Raw genomic sequence first — 24,347 nt, 5'->3', positions numbered from 1 at the left:
AAGAGTTAACAACACCGCGGGCCACCGTGGACAGGGACGACGTGATACTCGACAAATGACCCAAGTCCACCTCATTTAAACCTGCAGATGAGATAGTCAAATTCCAGGTCCATCCAACCGATCCCATGAAGACAACATCCATTGGGACAGAGTTGAGCCCCGTGATGGATGTTGCACTGCGAGATTTCTTACGCGAGAATTGGGACATTTTTGCCTGGCACCCTTCGAATATGCCAGGCATCTCACGTCGGCTGGACGAACACAGCCTCAATATACTAGAGGGATACAAACCGGTCAAACAGACCCTAAGGCGGTTTTCAGAACCCAAACGACAAGCCATGGGAGAAGAGCTAGCCAAGCTGCTTGAGGCCGGATTCATCAGAGATATTAAACATCCGGATTGGCTGGCAAATTTGGTAATGGTACCAAAAAAGGACAAATCTTGGCGCTTATGCGTCGACTTCAAAGACCTCAACAAGGCCTGCCCCAAGGATCCCCTTCCCCTCCCTCGCATCGATCAAATCATCGATGCCACAGCTGGACACGACTCGCTGTGTTTTCTCGACGCATACTCCGGATACCATCAAATAAAGATGGCAGAGTCTGACCAAGCTGCAACAGCTTTTATAACGCCATATGACCCCTTTTGCTTCAACACTATGCCCTTCAGGCTCAAGAATGCCGGCGCAACCTATCAACGCATGATTCAAACATGCCTGGAAAAAGAAATCGGCAAAACAGTGGAAGTATATGTGGACGATGTGGTCATAAAAACTAGACACGTCGAAACCCTAATAGATGACTTGAGGCTCACATTCGATAACCTCCGTACATACGACATCAAGTTGAATCCGGAAAAATGCGTTTTCAGTGTCCCCTCAAGGAAGCTGCTGGGCTTCATTGTTTCCAATAGAGGAATCGAAGCGAATCCAACAAAAATCCAAGCTTTGTCAGAGTTAGCTATACCAACAGACCTCAAGCACATCCAGAAGCTAGCTGGATGCGTGGCCGCTTTGAGCCGCTTTATATCCAGGCTAGGAGAAAAGGCATTGCCTCTTTACCGCCTCCTTCGGCACACAGAACACTTTGTATGGACGGAAGCAGCCGCGGCCGGACTCCATGAGATAAAGACCTTATTGGCCAGTAATCCAGTCCTAATAGCGCCAAATATCGGCGAACCTATTCTACTATACATAGCTACAACACATCAAGTGGTAAGCGCAGTGCTCGTCGTCGAACGAGAGTTAGACGTATACAAATTCCTGCTTCAAAAGCCGGTTTATTACGTATCCACGGTCCTCACCCCATGCAAATCCCGATACCCGCACTATCAAAAAATAGCATATGCGGTCTTCATGGCATCCCGGAAGCTAAGACACTACTTTCAAGAGTGTTCGATTACCGTCGCCTCTGAAGTACCACTCAATGACATAATTAATAACTGCGACGCTATGGGCTGGATTGCTAAATGGGCTATCGAGCTCCTGCCGTTCGACATAATATACAGATCACGGCGAGCCATTAAGTCACAAGTATTGGCTGACTTTGTCGCCGAATGGACAGAAGCCGAACTCCCTAAAGAGTACGACGCGTACTCCAACCGGATCATGCACTTTGACGGCTCCAAAATGCTGGTCGGACTGGGAGCAGGGGTAGTCCTGACGTCTCCCACCACATGGTCCAATACGTCCTACAAATATTATACACAGACTCCAACAATGCAGCCGAATATGAGGCTCTTTTGCATGGTCTTCGGATGGCGGTCTCTATGGGCATCCAACGCCTGGAAGTGTGCGGGGATTCGAACCCCGCAATATCACAAATAAATGGAGACTTTGATGCCAAGGATCCAAAAATGGGCGGCCTATCTCAAAATGTCAGCTCGGTTCGAGGGGCTCGAATTCCACCATGTGGCTCGAGAAAACAATCAAGCGGCAGACATACTCGCTCACATCGGCGCCAAACGCGACCCTGTCCCACCTAATATATTCCTGGAATGGCTATTCAAGCCATCCGTGGTATGGGAAGGGGAGTCCGGCAATACCAGCACGGATCCGAATAAACCCCCAGACTGCGAACCATCAGACACAATCGGAGGCTCCGCCACCGAAATAACTTCTTCGGCCCATGAGATCATGGCCGTAATCACCCCGTGGACCGAACCTTTCTTGGCCTACTTAAATAGGCAGGAGCTCCCCGAAGACCAAAATGAAGCACGCTGCATAGTTCGGCGGTCTAAAGCTTACAAAGTCCACGAAGGGGAACTCTGCAAGAAAAGTGTGACCGGAGTGCTCCAAAGGTGCATCTCCGAAGAGGAAGGGTGGCAACTCCTGACCGAGATCCATGCCGGACTGGGTGGACACCATGCCGCAGCTCGAGCGCTAGTCAGCAAAGCTTTCCGTACAGGCTTCTATTGGCCGATGGCCCGAGCAGACGCACAGGACCTTGTTCAACATTGCGTCGGCTGCCAGCTCTTCGCCAATCAGAGTCATATGCCCCTACCGCTCTCCAAACAATCCCCATAACTTGGCCCTTCGCGGTCTGGGGGCTGGATATGGTCGGACCTCTTAAAGGGGGAAGTAATAAGAAAAAAATACTTATTGGTCATGGTGGACAAATTCACCAAATGGATCGAAGCCAAACCAGTTAAAACGGCCGAATCCAGACCAGTAATAGACTTCTTATCTGGGGTCGTACACCGATACGGTGTCCCCCACAGCATCATCACGGATAATGGCTCAAATTTCATAGTCGATGAAGTGAAAACTTGGTGCGGCAAAATGGGCATTAAGCTCGACTACGCTTCCGTCTACCACCCTCAAACAAACGGCCAGGTCGAACGGGCAAACGGTCTCATTATGAGCGGCATCAAACCCAGACTAGTGCGATCTTCAACAGAATCGGATACACACTGGGTAGAGGAGCTTGACTCCGTACTCTGGGGGCTGCGGACCACACCGAATCGAACCACCGGATATACACCATTTTTTATGGTGTACGACGCGGAAGCAGTACTACCCTGCGACATAATACATGATTCGCCACGCTTACGCATGTACGAAGTGAAGGAAGCCGAGTTAGATCAGCAGGATAACCTGGATGCCCTGGAGGAGGAGGGCGATGTTGCAAAAGCCCGTTCCACATTCTATCAGCAGCAGGCTTGGCGATATCAAAGCCAAGAAGTGCAGGCCAAAACTTACAATATTGGCGAGCTCGTTCTACGCCTACTGGAGAAGAAGAAGGACAAACTCAAACCCAGATGGGAAGGTCCCTTCGTCATCGACAAAGTTCTCATCGGAGGAGCGTACCACCTACGTAATGCATCTGATAACAGACTAGAGCCGAACCCATGGAACGCGGCTAGACTCCAGAGATTCTACGCCTAACGCCTAACGCAGTGTTCGTCTCCCCACCCCTCCTTTTTAATTATGCTCCACCTCTGTTTCTCTCCTTTCTCGACCCTCTTTCTCCTCCCACAAGGTGTTTAATACAGTGCGGATTCCCGGATCATCCCGGCCGTACCTTGTGTGCAAGCTGTATCTGGGGGCTTCCTATTCGGAAGCTAGACATAATTACTTTAATGGCTTTTTGCCCATCACATATGCGTTCTTTTTCCACATGTGCCCTTTTTTCACCATTATATGCATCGATATGACTTAAGATGTGGCCAAGCTAGGTTGCCTAGCTCTTGTGTTTATGCCCTACGTTCCCGTTAATTCGGCTAGGGCATAAGGGGAGCACCTCTGCGATTGTTACTTCTGGTTGAGCCGGATGTGTACCTTAGACTGGGTGAAGCCGAAAGCTAGTTTCCTTAAGAGAATATTCGATCGGTGAACAAAGGATGTACTCATTGGTTACAACAAAGAACCCCAGAAGCTTTGTATCCTGCGCCATCGCGCACAGTCTGGACATGTGCATCGACACATGGATACCTAGGGAAAGGAACCCCTAACGGAACTATTCTCCCTGGAAGATGTTTCTTTCTATCCATGCAATATAACATAACTAGTTGGGTACTTGTCTGTTCAAGCACCTATGACCCCTACGCCTGGTCTCCACGCATACCCCGGTTTTTATATAACTGAGCGGGTATTCGGACACACCCTGGACTATAGGATCCGGGGGCTGAAGCGAAAAGGTCCGCCATGACAAATGATTCCAATCCGGCTAGAGGCTACTTATGCCAATTAAATTACACAGTCGCTGAGACTGACTATATTCCTCCTCTATACCATCTAACAGGCTATCTAGCCTACAATCCTGCTGGGAATACCTAGCGGCTAACGCTACCTGGTCATATACCAGGCTCACGGGAATTTCTTGCCCATCGGGCCCCGCCGGTCCCACTTCGGCCATATGGTTCGGGTCCAGCTTGGTGTAGCGCGTCTTCACCATTGCCCAGGCTTCTCTTGCTCCTTGCCGGTAGGCTGATATCTTCCATAGACGGAGGCGCCACCGGGCTCCTTGAAGCAGGTCTGCAAGCTCCCCCATGCCATTCGGCAGCAGGCTTGATTGCCACAGGGCCTAAGCAACGCCATGCATCACCTGCCGAGCACGTTCGTGCATCTGCGACAGTTCTGGCAGCAAATCACCTGCAGATGAGGGCATCTCCTCTTCAGGGTGACTCGTTAACATTCCTGCAAGGAAAAACCTTTTTAATAAACTTCCTCGCCGAACTATTAAATAGTTCGCTTGAGCTCTCACCATAAATGCCGCGTCGAAGTTTTTTGTTCTCCTTCACGGAGTCTGCCAGTTGAGCGCGGACGTCCTTTAATTCCATGTCCAGATGAATATTGGCATCATGAAGCTTGTTCTTCTCTTGCGTCACCTGCGTAAGGATGCGCTCGCCGGCCTTTAGTTGCCATTGGAGATGCGAGTCGTCGCCCACTACGCCCTCCGGATTCACCCCGGGATTGTCTACAGAATTTACTATTAGACTAACTGCACCAGCCATTTATTAACTAGTACATCTGCATATAATTGAGACAAATATTACCAGCGGGGGCCTTTCGGGATCCCTCTAACTTGGCTACCGCATCAGATAATTGGGCCTTGCATGCCTCCAGCTCCCGCGCCAATTGTTCATTCTTGTCCACAAGGACCTGCGGATATATTAATCCTTCAAACAGTTGTCCCAACTATTTAAGTCTCAGGGGCTACTGCTAGGCATACTTATCAAAATTTCTTACCCGTATGTCTTTGGTATACTGGCTTGTCGCTTGGGCAAGCCCGCCTCGAGCGGCTCGGACATATGCGTCCGCCGAATTGAAGCCATTAAAAGCCTCTTCGGAAAAGATGTTGTGCTAGAGCACGGCCCTCTGGCGCCGGTGGCTCATGGCGCTCTCCACTTCGGAGTTCGTGGCCGAACACATATCCGCACCCTCCGTCGGGAAGCTATGCGGTGCTGGCCCCGTGTCCGCCTCCGCCCCCGAAGCCGGTTCTGGAACCCGGTTGGTGGAGGTGCGGTTTGTGGGGTCTCCGGATATAGCCCGGTTATTCCTCTTCCTGCCAGACACAAAGGGCGCTGCCATATTTCAAATTCTATAACAGCAGGACATGCTATGACTTTACCTCTGTAGCGGTGTGTTAGTCGTCATCGCCTTCCTCTTGAGCCTGCCCGATCTGGACGCCCGTGGTTTACGAGTCCCTAGGGGCTCGGCCCCTCGCTCCGGCTGCCGTCTCTGCAAATAGATTGACGCCTCAAGGGTAAATCATAATACCTAGGGAAGGTCCTCTTCGGAGGATAGGGTTTTTTAGCTCAGCTTACACGCGATGTGGGGAGCAGTCCAGGGTAGTCGGCCATAATGGCCACCAGGGCGCCATCCCAGCTTGCCTGATAAAATACCCCGTTGACAAGCTCCACAGTAATATCCGGATCTACTTTGAGTCCCGGATCTAGGGCCCTTCCAGGGTCCTCTGGTTGGGGGGAGGGGCTGAAGATTCCTTCTACGACCCTCCTCAGTACCTGCTCAGAAGCATTGATGCAGGTAATCTTAGCAAAACGACGCTAGAGTAAGCGAAGCGGGGAAAGGAACGGCAACTTACCCAGGCTGGGGGGTTGTTCATGGAGAATCCGTCCCGCGTTTTTATGCGAAGGAATTCCTCCTCTTCCCCTTTATACAAATCGGACAATGTCCTTGCCAAGGCGGCAACGGAGTCCGGACCCTTACGACCGTAGCGGGTGGCATCGTCTTCCCCGTTTAAATGCCACATGGGCTTCCCCCGATATTGGAGTGGTTGCACTCCCCGCTTTATGCATATCGCCATGACCTTGACTATCGTCAGTCCGGATTTGGCCAGCAACTTTACCCTATTCATCAAGAGGTATATTTCCCTTGTGTCCTCTTCTTGAGGGCCCCGGGGACGCCAGCTCAAGCGTGCCTTCGGCGTGGCTTTGCTGAACTTGGGGAGACCTATCCGGACTGGATCCGGAAGGGGAACGTCATTTATATAGAACCACTCTGAAGGCCAATTTTCTGGTGCTTTCTCAGGAGTGCCGGACAGGTATCCGGTCTCGGCAATGCGCCATACTTCGGCCCTGCCCACTTGATACAGGGACTCTCCCTGGCTGCGGGGGACAAGGCAGAACATCTTCCTCCATAACCCGAAGTGTGGTTCGCAGCCTAAAAACAGCCCGCAAAGTGCGACATACCCCGCTATATGCAGAATGGAGGCTGGGGTAAGATTGTGTAACTGGAGGCCATAGAACTCCAGGAGCCCGCGGAGAAACGGGTGGATAGGAAGCCCGACGCCCCTCAGCAGATGCGAGATGAGGCATATCCGCTCCTCCGGATACGGGTTAGGAGATCCCTCAGCTTGTTCCCCTCCATCGGAAGTGGCTATTCCAGCTCGGACGGGGACCATGAATGCCGGTGGGAGAAACCCTTGGGTTTGCAACTTCACCAAATGGCTGTGAGGAACTGAGAACTCTCCCCAATCCCCCGACTTAGAGTGAGGAGGGCAAGCAGAAGAGTTGCGACGGCCAGCCATGTTGGAATGGCTTTCCGCGAAGCGCTCTAGGATGCTAGCTCAAGGGAGGAGAGTGAGGTTTGGATATGTGAATCCCTGTCCCTTCAAATAGACGGTTGGCCCGGAGGATCGAGGGTGGCAAATGCAAAAATACCTTGACTCCTCGCATTCGCTCGACACATGGAGATAGTCATTACTGAGGCGCTGAAGCCGAGGAGCACAATATTGATTGGATACCGGACACTATTCGTCTCAACAGGTACATTGGAGTATTCGGAGAAGGAACTCGCCTTGCAATGCCAAAGACAATACTGCGTGCGGACTCATCGTCATTCAAGTATGGTTCAGGGGCTACTGAGGGAGTCCTGGATAAGGGGGTATCCGGACAGCCGGACTGTGTACAATGTCCGGACTATTGAAGCGTGAAGATACAAGACTTAAGACTTCGGCCCGTCTCCGGATGGGACTTTCCATGGCATGGAAGGCAAGCTTGGCGATCCGGATATTATATTTCCTTCCTTGTAACTGACTCCATGTAAACCCTAGCCCTCTCCGGTGTCTATATAAACCGTAGAGGTTGGTCCTTAGAAGGCCGATCACAATTACAATCATACCATCATAGGCTAGCTCCTAGGGTTTAGCCTCTATGATCTGGTGGTAGATCTACTCTTGTACTACCCATATCATCAATATTAATCAAGCAGGAAGTAGGGTTTTACCTCCATCGAGAGGGCCCGAACCTGGGTAAACATCTGTGTCCCTTACTTCTTGTTACCATCAGCCTTGACGCACAGATCGGGACCCCCTACCCGAGATCTGCCGGTTTTGACACTGACGACAGCCTCACGCACGGTATTCCCACGGGTGTCGCCTTACCTTGCCCGGGACCGTTTGCGCCTTTTGGCACACGTATATGATAGTGTCGCTAGCATCCATATGAGAAGGAGCCCAGGCTGACATGGCTAGTCGTGAACCCAAAGTGGCACTAACTTACAGGGACAGGCATACATGACCCAGCAACGAACGTGTCGGTCATCAGCGAGTGAATCCGGGCTGTAGCAACTGGGCTAGCAGGACTCCAGTAAACACCGCGTGACATTTCCCCAAAGGGATAGACACAGGATTGAAGAAGGACACATGCCGGCCAGCCTAAGTGTTCTGGAGCAATAGCAAGCTACCATGGCTCAGTGGAAGCACTAGGAGACATTTCCCGGTAAGAGAGGCTACCAAGGATAAACAACTAGATAGTCAGATCCCACACATACCAAGCATTTAAATAACATACACACAATATGCTTGATATGTGCAAATACAACATGGCATCACAACATGACTCTACAACTCAAGTATTTTATTCAATAGGCTCCGAGGAGCGAGATATTACAAGCATGGGTCTCATGACCCAACATACGGAGCATACAAATCAAAGCACAAGCGGAAGCTTAACATGTCTGAGTATAGACATCTACAAATGAAAAAGGGCTGAGAAGCCTGTCTATCTACCAGATCCTGTCGAGGGCACAAGATCGTAGCTGAGGTAACAAGCTAATCGTCGAAATCCACGCGAAACTACTAGTGAGACGAAAGTCTCTCTGCAAAAACATAAAATAGGCAAACGTGAGTACAAATGTACCCAGCAAGACTTACATCAAATCTAACTACATATGCATCATTATCAACAAAGGGGGTGGTGGGGTTTAACTGCAGCAAGCCAGCTTTGACTCAATGGCTATCCTGTACTACGACTGCAAGTAACTCTTTTGAGGTGGCGCACACGAGTCCACATATTCACCATATCAATACACCACTATGGATCCGCTCCCGTCTCCCTACGAGAACGCCATCGGTGGCACTCACGCTTATCTTGCACATTTTAGAGTATCCACTTTCACTTGTCTATGAACTGTATAGGCAACCCAGAAGTCCTTTACCGCGGACACGACTATTCGAATAGATAATGTTAACTCTGCAGGGGTGTACTTCTTCACACACGCTCTCACAACTTATCGCCGTTTACACGACATGTACTCGGCAACCTTCAAGCGGAAGCCCAGCAAGGGTGTCGGCCACGACCTCACTAACCACGCAAGTCTCTCGTCCAGGTTTATCTCCTATTCGGGTTCCATCCGCAAGGAGATCCGGCCGGGGTGTCGCTCACGGCCCCAAACGATGTGTGCAGGGTTCCCAAGCCCACCTCGACGAGTGGATCTACGCTTGGTACACCCTGCCATGGTGCCTAGTATGTCCCAAGCCCACCTGTACCGGGTGCCACTTGGTAGACTACTAACACTACCTACAAACACCAAAAACTAGTTGCAACTCCTGGATAGAGATCATGTTGATTAATAACTCGAGAGGGGTCGAGTTACCGGAACCCAATGTGTGGTAGTAACCGTTCATGGATCACAAACACAGAACTCAGTTCCTTAAGACGGTTTCAATGAGACAACCCACCATGTACTCCTACATGGGCTCTCACTGCTACCTTTACCAAATAGTGTTCACACACTTAGCTCACACATAGTAGGACATGTTCACCACTTTCCAATTCATCCCCGATGAATCAGACTTGACTCAACTCTGAGTAGTAGAAGGCATGACAAACAAGCATGAATGAGTAGGCACATCAGGGCTCAAACAACTCCTACTCATGCTAGTGGGTTTCATCTATTTACTGTGGCAATGACAGGTCATGCAGAGGAAAGGGGTCAGCTACCGCAACAAGTAATAGTTGAAACGCCGTTGTCCTAATGCAGTAAAAGAGAGCAGGAGCGAGAGGGTGGGATTGTATCGAAATGAACAAGGGGGTTTTGCTTGCCTGGCACTTATGAAGATAGTATAGGTCTTCATCGGTGTCATCAAACTCATCGTCGGTACGTCATCTACTAAGAGGGGACAAACACCGGCAATAGAGAAGGAACACAATCAATGCAATGCAACAATATGATGCATGCGTGTGACATGGCAATATGTTGTGGTTTGAGCTAATGCAACTAGCAATCAGATTAAATGAAGTTGCTTTGAATCCAAGATTCAAATTCAAACTCCATATGTGGATATTTAAATGCCATTTATATGATTTGTGCTAAACAGCAGCTATAAGTTGTTCTAACATGCATGAAAATGGTACAGATGGATAGATTGGATTTTTCTGATCATTTTTCATATATAATTTATTTCATTTGGAGTTACGGTTGAATTTCTATGATTTTTAGAAGTTTATACTATTTTCTAGAATTTTCTGAATTATAACTAATCCAGAAAATGACTTATTGTGTCAGCATTAGGTCATACTGACCTCAGCAGGTCAACAGACCCGGCCAGGGTCAAACCTGACCAGTGGGGCCCACTGGTAAGTGACACAGAGTCAGGTACAAAGGCTGACATGTGGGACCCGGTCAAAGCTGACGTGGCCAGTCAAAGTTGACAGGTGGGGCCCACTACGATTAGTGCTAACCTAACAGAGAAATTAAACTAATTAGTTTAGGCACTGGGGCCCACATGGCAGTGGCTCTAGGGGTGGTTAGCTTGGTCATTAGCTACTAATGACATAGCCACGTCGGACGCGCCGGCGGTTAGACGACGGCGACCATGGCTAGCGGCGGCGACGCTCGGAATCGAGCTGCGGGATGTGGTTTGGCGCGCTGCGAGTACTGGGGCAGATCTTTTGCTCGTCCGCATCCAATGGACTGGGCGGAAGGCTGCGGGTGGTCGGGAGCAACGCCGGCAGCAAGCAAGGCGGCGGCCAGAGCTACGGCGCCACGGGCGCGAGGACCACAACACGCTAGCGAGCAAGCTGATGGCCGCGTGGGGCTCCTGGGAGCTCCCTGAGCACGCCTACGTGCTCGGGCTAGCCAGGCGGGGCTTCTAGCGATGGTGACGACGGACGCAGCACCGGCGAGCTTCGGTGAGGACGGGGAGCAGCGCTAAGGCACATAATCGGGCGAGAGGATGGAGGGGAAACGGAGAGGAGCTCACACGGACACGCAGAGCAGATCATCGGGCTCGGGGAGGCACGGACGGCGACGCAACAGTAATGGTGATCGTGCATGGAGAAGACGCACGATGGTGTCGCTGTAGTTCGTCTGAGCTCGTGTGCTTCGACTTGGAGGAGCATCGGGTCGTCTCGGAGCTCGTGGGCATGGAGGAGGGGAGAGGAAGGGCTGGTGGCCACGGTGAACGACGACGGTGGCGACGGCCGCGTTCGGGTCTGCTCGGGAGAGGGGCTAGAGGGTGAGGGAGAGAGCAGAGAGTGAGGGGAAAGTGAGAGGGGGCCTCGGGCGTCTCCAGACGCGAGGGAGAGGCAGGAGGTGGCAAGCAGGAGCTGGAGCCTACGTGCGCGGGCGCTCTCTCGCGGCGACAGCAGCAGCTTTGGGGCAAGGGGAGGAAGACGACAGGAAGTCGCGGTGGGCTGGGCCAGAAGTGTTGGGCCGCGCAGGGGCTGAGCCAGCCAGGTAGGTCCAGGTAAACCTTTTTTCCTTTTGTTCTTTCTGTTTTCTATTTCTGACATTTTGTTTTGATTTGATTTTTATACCAAATCATTTTTATAAATTCTAGAAATTATAATGTGGCCTGGTAAAATATATTCAAGGCCACTCACAATTTTTTAGAATTATTGGAGTTATATTTAACATATATCAAATATAAATCCAATGCAAATATTTATTGGATTAACTCAAATGCCCAAAATAAATATTTCTGAGACTCCAAAAATATTGGTTTGAATTTTATCTCTTACCAATATTTTCAGAGAATAGGAGGAACATTTTCTTGGACTCATTTGATGAGATTTAAATGTTGATTATTTTTGAACTGATTTTTGAGGGTTTCAACTAACCTCAATTCAAGTTTCATAAATTTAAACATGATGCATGGCTACTTATGCAGAGTCAGGCAAGGGCTAAGCTAGGGCTGTGACAACTCACCTCCACTAAACAAGAATCTCGTCTCAAGATTCAAAACGTGAGGTAAGAAGACACAAGGGACTCAAAACTAACATGATCTTCATGATCCAACTTGCACTTCATAGGAACGTCAATTCCTTGCATCATCTTTGTCTTGACAACTCTGCTTTCGAGATCTTCATCAAACATGAGGCCAGAGACAACTCTACAATGATGTATCATCTTAATGATCACAAGATCATCTCACGGAATGAGGCGTAGAAACATCTCTTGAGCTGGGAGGCAAAACACACCTTGGAAAGGACGGTTGAAACAATTTGACGAGGGTTTCAGAGTAGCAAGGAAAATTTCCATGATTCCATAGTGGGGCACCTCAAGGAAGGTGACTCGTGGAATCATCCCTTAAGTGGCAAAAAGAATTACTTTTGATACATAGATCATTGGAACTCTTCATTCCAGCCTAAGGCAAATCACAATTGATCATTTGAATGAATTCGAAAGAATGGCATACTCAGTTTGGAAAGGAAACTAGAGTTATAAGACAACTCGGCAAACGGAAGACACATTCCAATTGATACCGAGGATATAACATAGTGTCTGAGCGTGCTCTCAAGAACTTGAGCATTTCCATATTCATTAGGGTCTTACCAACATCCGTGTCGAGGATCCTGGCAACACATCATACTACCATGATGAATAGCGATGGACGATGCAGATGCAAAAGAAGACAACACCTTCTCAGATTTTACCTTAGCAATGCCATAGCCACAAAATCTTGATAATCGACCGAGAGACATTTAGCACTCCACTTCTAATGTTCTCCTTGATGTGCTAGCGTATCCCATTCATAGATATGGTTTGATATCTAGAACATCAAGTAAAAGGTCGGACTTGGGAACACAAAAATCCATAAGGGACAACTAGGGAGTAAATCCTACGAAATCCTTATGGGGAGGTGGCCAACTTCCTCAATCAAGATACTGCAATAATGGGTCTTCCGGCTTGGTGTGTTGGCCATCATATCCACTTTACCGGGTTATAGAGAGGCCAATATTATAGTTCTTGGGAAATGTTCCAACCATCATATCTGCCTGAGATTCAAATCTGGTTGGGGTCAGGACATTCCAGACTCATCAAGTCTAGAAAAATGAAAGTTTGCAACACAAATCGATGAGATGGCATTGCGAGATTCTCGGGAAATGAACTACGGTAGAAAGCTCCAAAACATGAATTGGTTCTGCTACATACATGTGAACACACTGTCTCAGACAAGCATGGCCACGTAGTAGTCTTATAATAAAACACTACTGAGTTCAGGTGGGGAACCATCAACGAGGATATTGAAGTCTTGTGCATGAACTAGTATTCGCACATCAACTCCTTTTCCTTGAACAAATCAATCAGTGGCTTGGTGTGCTAGGAATGCATATGGAATGAAGGTAGCTAATCTCACAAACCAATGTATACTTCGCACATGCATGACTAACTTGGGATGATTCCAGAGGAAGCAACATTGAATTCCTCGGCTTCATGGCGGCAACTTGCATCAAATGCACGTGAATCTGAGAAAGTCACTTCTTTCATCCAACACATGCTTGATGAATGGGACATGAAGATAATGCTAATAGAAGTTTCCAACACTAGCTTAATGTTCAACAAAATCATGGAGGAGATAAGGATGTTGTCGATGGGCTAAACAACAATTCATCCAGGCTTCCATATAGGTGGAATTCCACAATTAAGTGAACAAGGTGGTATCATTGGTCAGACCCGGAAGATATAATGGTGTATGCTCGAGGAAAACAGCCACGAGTAAGACAACATTACGAATATCATTGGTTCTGACTTGATTTGACAATAGCCCATATGCAAATCAAAGGTTTGGGTAAGACAATAAACCCAACAATTGACCACGAGGATCAATCAATGAAGATATCATATTTCTTCAACACACACGCACAAGGATATCCCTTTGGAATGAACTAAGTCGGACAAGCTTTTATCTTCCAACTCTCCAGGTTGTTGTTTGGCTTAACAAACTAGCTCAGGGGTATCCAACACAGACTCTTGGAGAAGGGGTGGTTACAAGGAACCAACTTGATCACAAGCTCAAAATAACAGTTAGGTGACAACCTGGTGATACTTCCAAGAAGATATTCAGAAAATCACGAACCACCGGTAAGTTACTAAGCTCGAGAACAATCTTGCTTTTCAGGGCAAGATGATATGATCAAGTGAGCGATGATTTGACAAAATCCTAACTCATCAATCGAAGAGTGCACCGAAAATAAGGACTAGGTAGCACAATCTATCTTAGAACGATGAGTCAAGAACCAACACACTAAGTATGAAATTATTGTCCTTTAACTACCAAGCAACAAGGTTGCTAGGAGTATTGATTTCACACATCATGGTTCACCTGTCGCATTCTGGTTGCAACAACACGGAAACCGAGAAATGAATAATAAGGGCGAGAAGTATCACTGTATCAAGAGTTCATAGGAGGTGGTGCAATTCCCATGACACTCTTGACATAAAGATGGTAACACTCCAAGGTAGAGCAGAATCAAAAGCTGGGTTGGCATTTTGATTTGCGGATTACAACTGCTTTGACCCAATCCTGGATATGGATGACGTATTGGAGTTTGTTTCTCCTAGTCATTACCAAATAGAATGGCTTGACGGACCACAGGGTAATAGGCATCGATGAATGAATGCACACATACTCTTGACTATCAATTGATAGACGAAGGTCAGAAGACAACTAAAGAGGGACAACTCTAAAGAACATATGATTTACTGAGTTGTGGATGCATGGATTAGCATGTCGAACGAGTTCAACATATTTCTTCCAGATAACCCATGCAGATAGGTAGAATAGGCAGAGTAACATCATAGAATCAAGAACTTATCAAGAGCACTCTGGTTGTGATCTTTTGATCAACGAGGAACTTCTGCCATAAGCAGTTCATGGTATTTTGAAGAAGAAAATACCATGGACCACGACGACTAATGCAAAGGTTACTAATATCCTAAAGGAACTAGCAACACTGTCAACATGAGGTAAGTAGGGAGAATCTCGGGTTCAAAACCCAGGAGTAGAATACCTACTACCAAGTGGCATCACGGGATGCTTTCGAGAATGATGACCAGAATCATCACACTGGAACACAGAACATGACTAGATTACCAGGTGATCCTCTAAGACACCTAGGGTCATAATAGTAGCTCCAACATATATGTCGAGGCAGCAGAGTGCCCCAACTCACCGATTAGGATGGTTAATCTGGCCCAAAGAAACATCGGGAACGGAAAGGGGGATTTGCAAATGCATCATACTATTTAGAAACCTAGGATGACTCGGACAGCATAACGGCTGTAAATGCTCAAAAGATTTAAGACATGCTGCCAAATGGTGGCATAGCCACTCGATCGTCACAATATCAAGGTTCTGAGATCAACTATGAAAACACGGATATAGTAGGAACTGAACTAGGGCTTAAATCCAATAATCTTACAAGTCTACGGATTAGTAACTCGTAATCCTGATAGAAAGAAGAGATCCTAGTTCTTAATCCCCGTAGAAGACAAGAGGTTGACTCAGATCAAAAGAGCATAAGGTAAAGGAGTAAAAAGAGCCTTACGTTCCCATCCACAATCAATTCCCTTATATAACTAAAGAATTTCTAGACTCAACTTCGACCATTTTGGCTTGGTAATCCTACAGGCAGTCAAGCTCTGATACCAAAGCTGTCAGTACCCCGACTCAAAGCCACACCGATCTAGCATGTAACACCTCATATCACTTTGCGGCTCATGCACGGTATTCCCACGGGTGTCGCCTTACCTTGTCCGGGACCGTTTGCACCTTTTGGCACACGTATATGATAGTGTCGCTAGCATCCATATGACAAGGAGCCCGGGCTGACATGGCTAGTCATGAACCCAAAGTGGCACTAACTTACAGGGACAGGCATACATGACCCAACAACGAACGTGTCGGTCATCAGCGAGTGAATCCGGGCTGTAGCAATTGGGCTAGCAGGACTCCGGTAAACACCGCGTGACATTTCCCCGAAGGGACAGACACAGGATCGAAGAAGGACACATGCCGGCTAGCCTAAGTGTTCCGGAGCAGTAGCAAGCTACCATGGCTCAGTGGAAGCACTAGGATAATTTCCTGGTAAGAGAGGCTACCAATGATAAACAACTAGATAGTCAGATCCCACACATACCAAGCATTTCAATAACATACACACAATATGCTCGATATGTGCAAATACAACATGGCATCACAACATGACTCTACAACTCAAGTATTTTATTCAATAGGCTCCGAGGAGCGAGATATTACAAGCATGGGTCTCATGACCCAACATACAGAGCATACAAATCAAAGCACGAGCGGAGGCTTAACATATCTGAGTACAGACATCTACAATTGAAAAAGGGCTGAGAAGCCTGTCTATCTACCAGATCCTGCCGAGGGCACAAGATAGTAGCTGAGGTAACAAGCTAAATGTCGAAATCCACGCGAAACTACTAGTGAGTCGGAAGTCTCTCTGCAAAAACATAAAATAGGCAAACGTGAGTACAAATGTACCCAACAAGACTTACATCAGATCTAACTACATACGCATCATTATCAACAAAGGGGATGGTGGGGTTTAACTGCAGCAAGCCAGCTTTGACTCAGTGGCTATCCTGTACTACGGCTGCAAGTAACTCTTTTGAGGTGGCGCACACGAGTCCACATATTCACCATATCAATACACCACTATGGATCCGCTCCCGTCTCCCTACAAGAATGCCATCCATAGCACTCACGCTTATCTTAACTCGCGAAATCTTGCTTCATCCAAGGGCTTCGTGAAAATATCTGCAAGGTTATCATGAGTGTTGACATACATGAGCTTGATCTCCCTTCGCCTAATGTGATCCCGGATGAAGTGATACCAAATCTCAATATGCTTTGTCTTGAAGTGTTGCATCGGGTTGAGAGAGATCTTGATGGCACTTTCATTGTCACACCAAAGAGGCACTTCATCACAAGTGACACCGTAATCCTTCAAAGTTTGCCTCATCAATAGGAGTTGAGCACAGCAACTACCTAAGATCAAAGCTGGCTCCTCTTGGGTACCATAAGCCAAAGTTTGGGGTATGAGCCAAATATCAAAAGATTCGCTTGACCGCCACAAAGTGGCTTTCCTTAGGTGCGGCTTGAAACCGTGGACAAATTCCCACACTCAACATGATATCCGGTCTAGATGCACAAAGGTAAAGCAAGGAGCCAATCATGAAGCGATATACCTTTTGATCCACCGCTTTACCATTGGGATCGATGTCAAGTTGGCACTTGGTGGGCATTGGAGTGGAAGTCGGCTTGACATCACTTAGCTTGAATCTTTTTAGCATGTCTTGAGTGTATTTGGCTTGGTTGATCAAAGTACCTTCTATTCTTTGCTTGATATCGAAACTGAGGAAGAACTTCAACTCTCCCATCAAAGACATCTTGAACTTAGAGGTCATGAGAGAGGCAAATTCCTCATATAACCTTTGTTAGGGGAACCAAAGATAATATCATCAACATATAGTTGGCACACAAACAACTCCCCTTTGACCTTCTTAGTAAAAAGAGTGGGATCGATTTGCCCGACTTCAAATCCACGATCTTGCAACAACTCGGTAAGGTGGTCATACCAGGCACGTGGGGCTTTCTTGAGGCCATAGAGTGCCTTATAGAGTTGATACACATGATCGGGGAAGTAGGGGTCCTCGAACCCGGGGGGTTGCTTGACATATACCAACTCATTAATAGGACCATTAAGAAAATCACTTTTCACATCCATTTTTTGCAACTTGCAATTATGATGAGAAGCATAAGCAATCAACAAACGAATAGAGTCAAGGCGAGCAACGGGAGCAAAGGTTTCACCTTAGTCGATACCCTTGACTTGGGAGTAGCCTTCTGCTACCAACCTTGCCTTGTTGCGAACAATGATCCCATGAGCATCTTGCTTGTTCTTGAATATCCACTTGGTTCCAATGACATTGTGGTTCCCCGATGGTCTTGGCACCAATCTCCACACCTTGTTGTACTCGAAGTTGTTGAGTTCTTCATGCATGGCATTGAGCGAATCCGGATCTTCGAGTGCCTCATAAACCTTTTGGGGTTCAACACAAGAGACAAACGCGTGATGTTCACAATAGTTTGCTAATTTTCTATGATGCTTACCCCCTTTCTTAGGCTTCCAACCACATTATCCATGATATGACCTTTGGTGGTGAGCTTGGAAGCAATATTCGCGGCACGACGCTCTAATTCCTCCTCGGATGTGAAAAGAGGAGGGGTAACTTGATCATCTTGAGCGCCGTCTTGAGCTTGTTATTGATCTTGAGCTTGCTCTTGATCTTGAACTTTCTCGAAGGGGAGAACTTGACCTTTGTCATCATTTGGTGGTTCACCACCATCTTGCGGTTGATCTTGCCCTTGATATTATTCATGAGGTTGAGGGACTTCACTTTGTTCTTCGGAAGCATGTGGGTCTTGGGTTGGTGATGGCTCCACTTGAGTGGAGCATTGTCCTTCTCCTTCGGCCACAAGGGGTTCCTCAATGGGTAGGATATGACCAACACCCGCTCTTCTTATGGCTTGGGGAGGAATTTCATCACCTACATCACAAGTACCACTTTGCTCCACTTGGGAGCCGTTATTCTCGTCAAACTCCACGTTACACATCTCCTCAATGAGTCCGGCGGACTTGTTGAGGACACGGTAAGCATGAGAGTTTGTAGCATAACCAACAAATATGCCCTCATGAGCTCTAGCCTCAAATTTAGACAAACGAACACCTTTCTTGAGAATGAAACACTTACACCCGAACACCCGGAAGTACTTGAGGTTGGGCTTGTTATTGATAAGTACTTAATAAGGAGTCTTCTTCAAGCCTTTGCGGAGATAGAGCCGATTGGATGCATGACATGCTGTGTCGATGGATTCGGCCCAAAAGTTGTATGGAGACTTGAACTCCGCCATCATGGTCCTTGCCGCATCCATCAATGTCCGGTTCTTCCTCTCCGCGACACCATTTTGTTGAGGGGTATATGGTGCAGAATATTGATGCTTGATCCCCTCATCCCTAAGAAACTCATCCAAGGTGTACTTCTTGAACTCGGTGTTGTTGTCACTCCTTATTGTCAAGATCTTTGCATCATGTTGATGTTGAGCTTCATTTGCAAAGTTGATGACGGTTTGTTGAGTCTCACTCTTCCTCTTGAAGAAATATACCCAAGTGTATCTTGAATAATCATCCACAATCACCAAGCAATACTTTCTACCTCCTATACTATCAAAGGATGGAGGCCCAAAGAGATCCATGTGAAGGAGCTCCAAGGGTCTCTTCGAGTAGATGATAGTCATGGGAGGGTGAGCCTTCTCATGTAGCTTTCCCTCGATACAGGCACTGCAATCACGATCTTTGGCAAAACTGACATTTCTTAGTCCAAGGAGATGGTCTCCCTTGAGAAGACTTTGCAAAGATCTCATATTGACGTGGGCTAAGCGGCGATGACAAAGTCATCCCACATCAACTTTAGCCATTAGGCATGTCGCGGTCTTAGTGGGTCGCTCTGAAAAGTTAATCACATAAAGACCATTCTCGACATCCCAACAAAGCCTACTTTAAGAGTCTTGCTCCACAAGAGGGCCACGGTATCAATATCAAAGAAAGTGGCAAAGCCCATGAGTGCAAGTTGACGAACGGAAAGTAGATTGTAAGCAAGGGACTCAAGAAGCATGACTTTCTCGACCGTTAGATCATGAGAAATGACAACCTTGCCAAGACCCAATACCTTATAAGACGAGGAATCACCCGACTCGACGTTGGTGGGCATAGAAGGGATCTTGTGCACGTCCACCACCAAGTCCTTGCTTCCGGTCATATGATTTGTTGCTCCACTATCGAGCAACCATGGCCCCCCACCGAAAGCAAACACCTACAAGGGATCAATGCTTGGTTTTAGGTACCCATTCTGTAATGGGTCCTTTGATGTTAGGAACAAGGGTCTTAGGAACCCAAATAGACCATTCAATGTACTCATAAGGAGACCAACAAATTTAGCATAAACATGCCCATCACTAGCACGACACAACACATACGAAGGGTTAAAGTCACTACCTTTGTTGGAAGGGGTGGCATTGCCCTTTTTGACATCACCACCCTTCACATTTTTCTTCTTCTCCTTAGGAGCACCCTCTCCCTCCTTCATAAAAGTTTGCTTGAGAGGGGGAGGTCGCATGGTCTTGTCATTCTTCTTCTTGTTCTTGGACTTGGGTGCAAACCCAACTCCCTCCTAGGCCACAACTTCCTTTTGATTGCTCAAAAGGCCATTGAGGTTCTTCTCACCTTGTATGCACGTCACAAGACCTTTCTCAAGTTGCTCCTTCAACTTGGCATTCTCCTCCACAAGATGCACATGCTCACAACATGGGTTAGTGGCATTTGCATTATCAATTAATACCATATGAGGAAAGGTGGCTTTTTCCTTGGTTAGCTTCACTTGGAGTTGATCATGAGACTCCTTGAGGTTAGCATGAGCACCCTTCAAGACCTTGTGGGCCTTGTCGAGTAAATCAAACTCCTCCTTGAGTCTAGCATGGTCAATCCAAAGTTTAGCCTTCTCGGAATTTAGCACACGATATACAACAAGAGCATGATCAAGATCTTTCTTTAATTTAGCATGGTCATTGTTGCGTGACTCCCCAAGAGCCAAACGATGCCCACGCTCTTCCTCAAAGAGCATTAGAGAGATCTGGTATCTCATCGGCATAGTCACGACTATGACCTTCCATCTTAGAGATGGTTTCTTCATGAGCCTCGATCATGTCATTGGCTTCACCAAGTTGTTCCAAGAGAGCAGCGAAGTGCTTCTTGGATTTTCCCTTGAGCTTACTCATAAAAGACTCAAATTCATTCCCTCATTAGACCCCTCACTTTCATCAATGCCATCCGTCAAGGAGGGATTAGTAATGATGGTGGTTTTGATGTTGGGGGTTACCTTGTTGGTGGCTTTAGCCATGAGACACTTGGCGGCGATGTTCTCATTGGGTGAGTCAAAGAGGGACACCCATGGAGTTGTGGCAATGGCAACGGAGGCCATGGCCATGGCTTCACTATCTTCATCATCATCGTCCTCCTCATGATATTCTTCTTGAACCACCAACCCTCGAGTAGGAGTCTTTTTGGTGAAGTTGTTCTCGTTGGGGAAGGACTTGGCTTTGTCTTTTCGGATGAGCTTGCCACCATTGTCTTCCTGCTTCTCGTAAAGGCAATCCACAACAAAATGGCTCACATTGCCACAATTGTAACATGTTCTCACACGTTGCTTGCCCTTGAACCCACTTGAGTTGTTCTTGTTGAAGTTGGGCCTTGTGTTCTTCTTGCTCCAAAATTGCCTTGAAGCAAGAGCCATGTGCTCATGATAATCATATTTTGTATCTTCGGGGTTGCACTCCTCATCTTCCTCTTCTTCCACAATGACCTTGGCCTTCAAGGCAAGGTTGGGCTTCTTTGCTCTTTGATAACGCAACACTGCATTGTCGGCGGTCTTGTCCAAGATCCTCATTGCCACAAACTCATCCAACACATCATTTGAGGTCAAGGAGTGGAAGTCCGGTCTTTGTCGGATGACGGAGGACATGGCCTTGTGGTAAGGCATCATTGCTTTGAGGAACTTGCGCTTGATCCAATTGTCATCCGTGTCCTTGCTCCCATGATCTCGGAGTGAGACCGTGAGTTTGGTTACTCTCCGAAAGAGCTCACGAGGTTATTCATCTTCTTTCATTGCAAACTCATCAGCTTCATCTTGTACCACTTCATAGTTGGAGCGTTGAATGCTTGCGCTTCCCTTATATAGTGAAACAACACAATGCCATGCATCTTTGGCCATGGCGAAGGGTCGAAGATGAGGGGGATCTTCGGGTGGAACTGCATCTTGGATGATGAAGAGAGCATTCTCATTGAATTGATTATCCACGGCTTCTCTAGGGGTGAAGTTGCTTCGGTCATGTGGATAGAAACCTTCTTCAATTATTCTCCAAAGATTAGCATTCACATGATTTAAATGACGCTTGAAGCGATAAACCCAAGAATCAAAGTCCTCATTTTTCACAATCTTAGGAGGAGGGCCGGCATGATTTAAATGAGTAGAGGGAATCGGTCCTCCATAAATTGGAGGTTCCACATGGGCAAAGATGCCGGTGCCATTTCTACCACTAGTAGAAGGACCCTTTTCACTAGTAGCTTCCCCCTTGTCGGAGTTAGCATCCGTCACCTTGTTAGTGGGATCACCCACTTTCATCGGCGAGGTAGATAGTTTAAGTCCTTCTAAGAATTTATTAAACATGCTTTCAAGCTCGGTTGTCATGGAGGTTTTCAATGTGTCCAAAGCCACATTGAATTCCTCACGAGAAACCGTGATTCCCCCATCGGCCATAGACGAGCTCGGATTCACATCGGAGTGCTCCTCCCCACCGTCTACGGTGTCAACCATACTCTTCGGACGGCAAAGTCCTTAATAAAGAGAGGAGGCTCTGATACCAATTGAAAGGATCGATATAGTTGAAGAGGGGGAGGTGAATAGGCAACTAACAATTTTTAGCTTTTCTTTACCAAATTAAACTTTGCACTAAAGAAGGTTGTCTAGATATGCAACTAGGTGAGCAACCTATATGATGCAATAACAACAAGCACACAAGCAAGCAAGGGATACAACACAAATAAGCTTGCACAAGTAAAAGCACGAGATAACCAAGAGTGGAGCCGGCGAAGACGAGGATGTGTTACCGAAGTTCCTTCCTTTTGAGGGGAAGTACGGCTCCGTTTGAGCGGTGTGGAGGCACAATGCTCCATAAGAAGCCACTAGGGCCACCGTATTCTCCTCACGCCCTCACACAATGTGAGATGCCGTGATTCCACTATTGGTGCCCTTGAAGGCGGCGACCGAACCTTTACAAACTAGGTTGGGGCAATCTCCACAACTTAATTGGAGGCTCCCAATGACACCACAAAGCTTCACCACAATGGACTATGGCTCCGCGGTGACCTCAACCGTCTAGGGTGCTCAAACACCCAAGAGTAACAAGATCCGCTAGGGATTAGTGGGGGGAATCAAATTTCTCTTGGTGGAAGTGTAGATCGGGGCCTTCTCAACCAATCCCGAGAAAATCAACAAGTTTGATTGGCTAGGGAGAGAGATCGGGTGAAAATGGAGCTTGGAGCAACAATGGAGCTTTGTGGGAAGAGGTGAGTCAACTTTGGAGAAGAAGACCTCCTTTTATAGTGGGGGGAACAATCCAACTGTTACCCCCCAAAGCAGCCCCGCAAAGGGCAGTACTACCGTTGGGCCCAGCGGTACCACCACTCCCCCTTGCGGTACTGCCGTGTAGTCTTGGAAGGCAAGAACATGTGCAGGGATCGGACCCAGTGCGGTACTGCCGCGGTGGTAGGGCAGTACTACCGCTCACGAGCGATACTACCGCATCTACTGCCGCTGCTTAGTGTCGCACAATCCGACACGAGAGGCGACCCCCTCGAGTCGAGAAGGTAGGAACCCGGTACCGCAGCAGTACTACGGCTGAGGACCCACACGCGATACTACCGCTGCAGAGAGGTACTGCCGCCTGTGGCTCTTGAGCGGTACTACCGCTGGGCACCGCTGTCGGTGTCAAAACCGGCGGATCTCCGGTAGGGGGTCCCGAACTATGCGTCTGAGGCTAATGGTAACAGGAGGCGGGGGACACGATGTATACCCAGGTTCGGGCCCTCTCGATGGATGTAATACCCTACTTCCTGCTTGATTGATCTTGATGATACGAGTATTACAAGAGTTGATCTACCACGAGATCGTAGAGGCTAAACCCTAGAAGCTAGCCTATGATTATGATTGTTGTTGTCCTACGGACTAAACCCTCCGGTTTATATAGACACCGGAGGGGGCTAGGGTTACACAGAGTTGGTTACAAAGAAGGAGATCTACATATCCGAATTGCCAAGCTTGCCTTCCACGGAAAGGAGAGTCCCACCCGGCCATGGGACGAAGTCTTCAATCCTGTATCTTCATAGTCCAACAGTCTGGCCAAAGTATATAGTCTGGCTGTCCGAGGACCCCTTAATCCAGGACTCCCTTAGTAGCCCCTGAACCAGGCTTCAATGACGATGAGTCCAGCACGCAGATTGTCTTCGACATTGCAAGGCGGGTTCCTTCTCCGAATACTCCATAGAAGATTTCGAACACAAGGCTCGTGTCCAGCTCTGCAAAATAATTTCCAGATACCACCATAGAGAGCACAATATTCCACAAACTAATCTACTGATAATTCATAGCATGACATCACACCACTGCCTGGTCATTACGAATCGTTTTTCCCCAGTGTCGGTGTCAAAACCGGCGGATCTCGGGTAGGGGGTCCCGAAC

This window comes from Triticum aestivum, chromosome 6B, assembly GCF_018294505.1.
Source record: "Triticum aestivum cultivar Chinese Spring chromosome 6B, IWGSC CS RefSeq v2.1, whole genome shotgun sequence".
Classification (NCBI taxonomy): Eukaryota; Viridiplantae; Streptophyta; class Magnoliopsida; order Poales; family Poaceae; genus Triticum; species Triticum aestivum.
The sequence above is the reverse complement of the archived record's forward strand: the minus strand, read 5'-3'. Positions refer to the sequence as shown.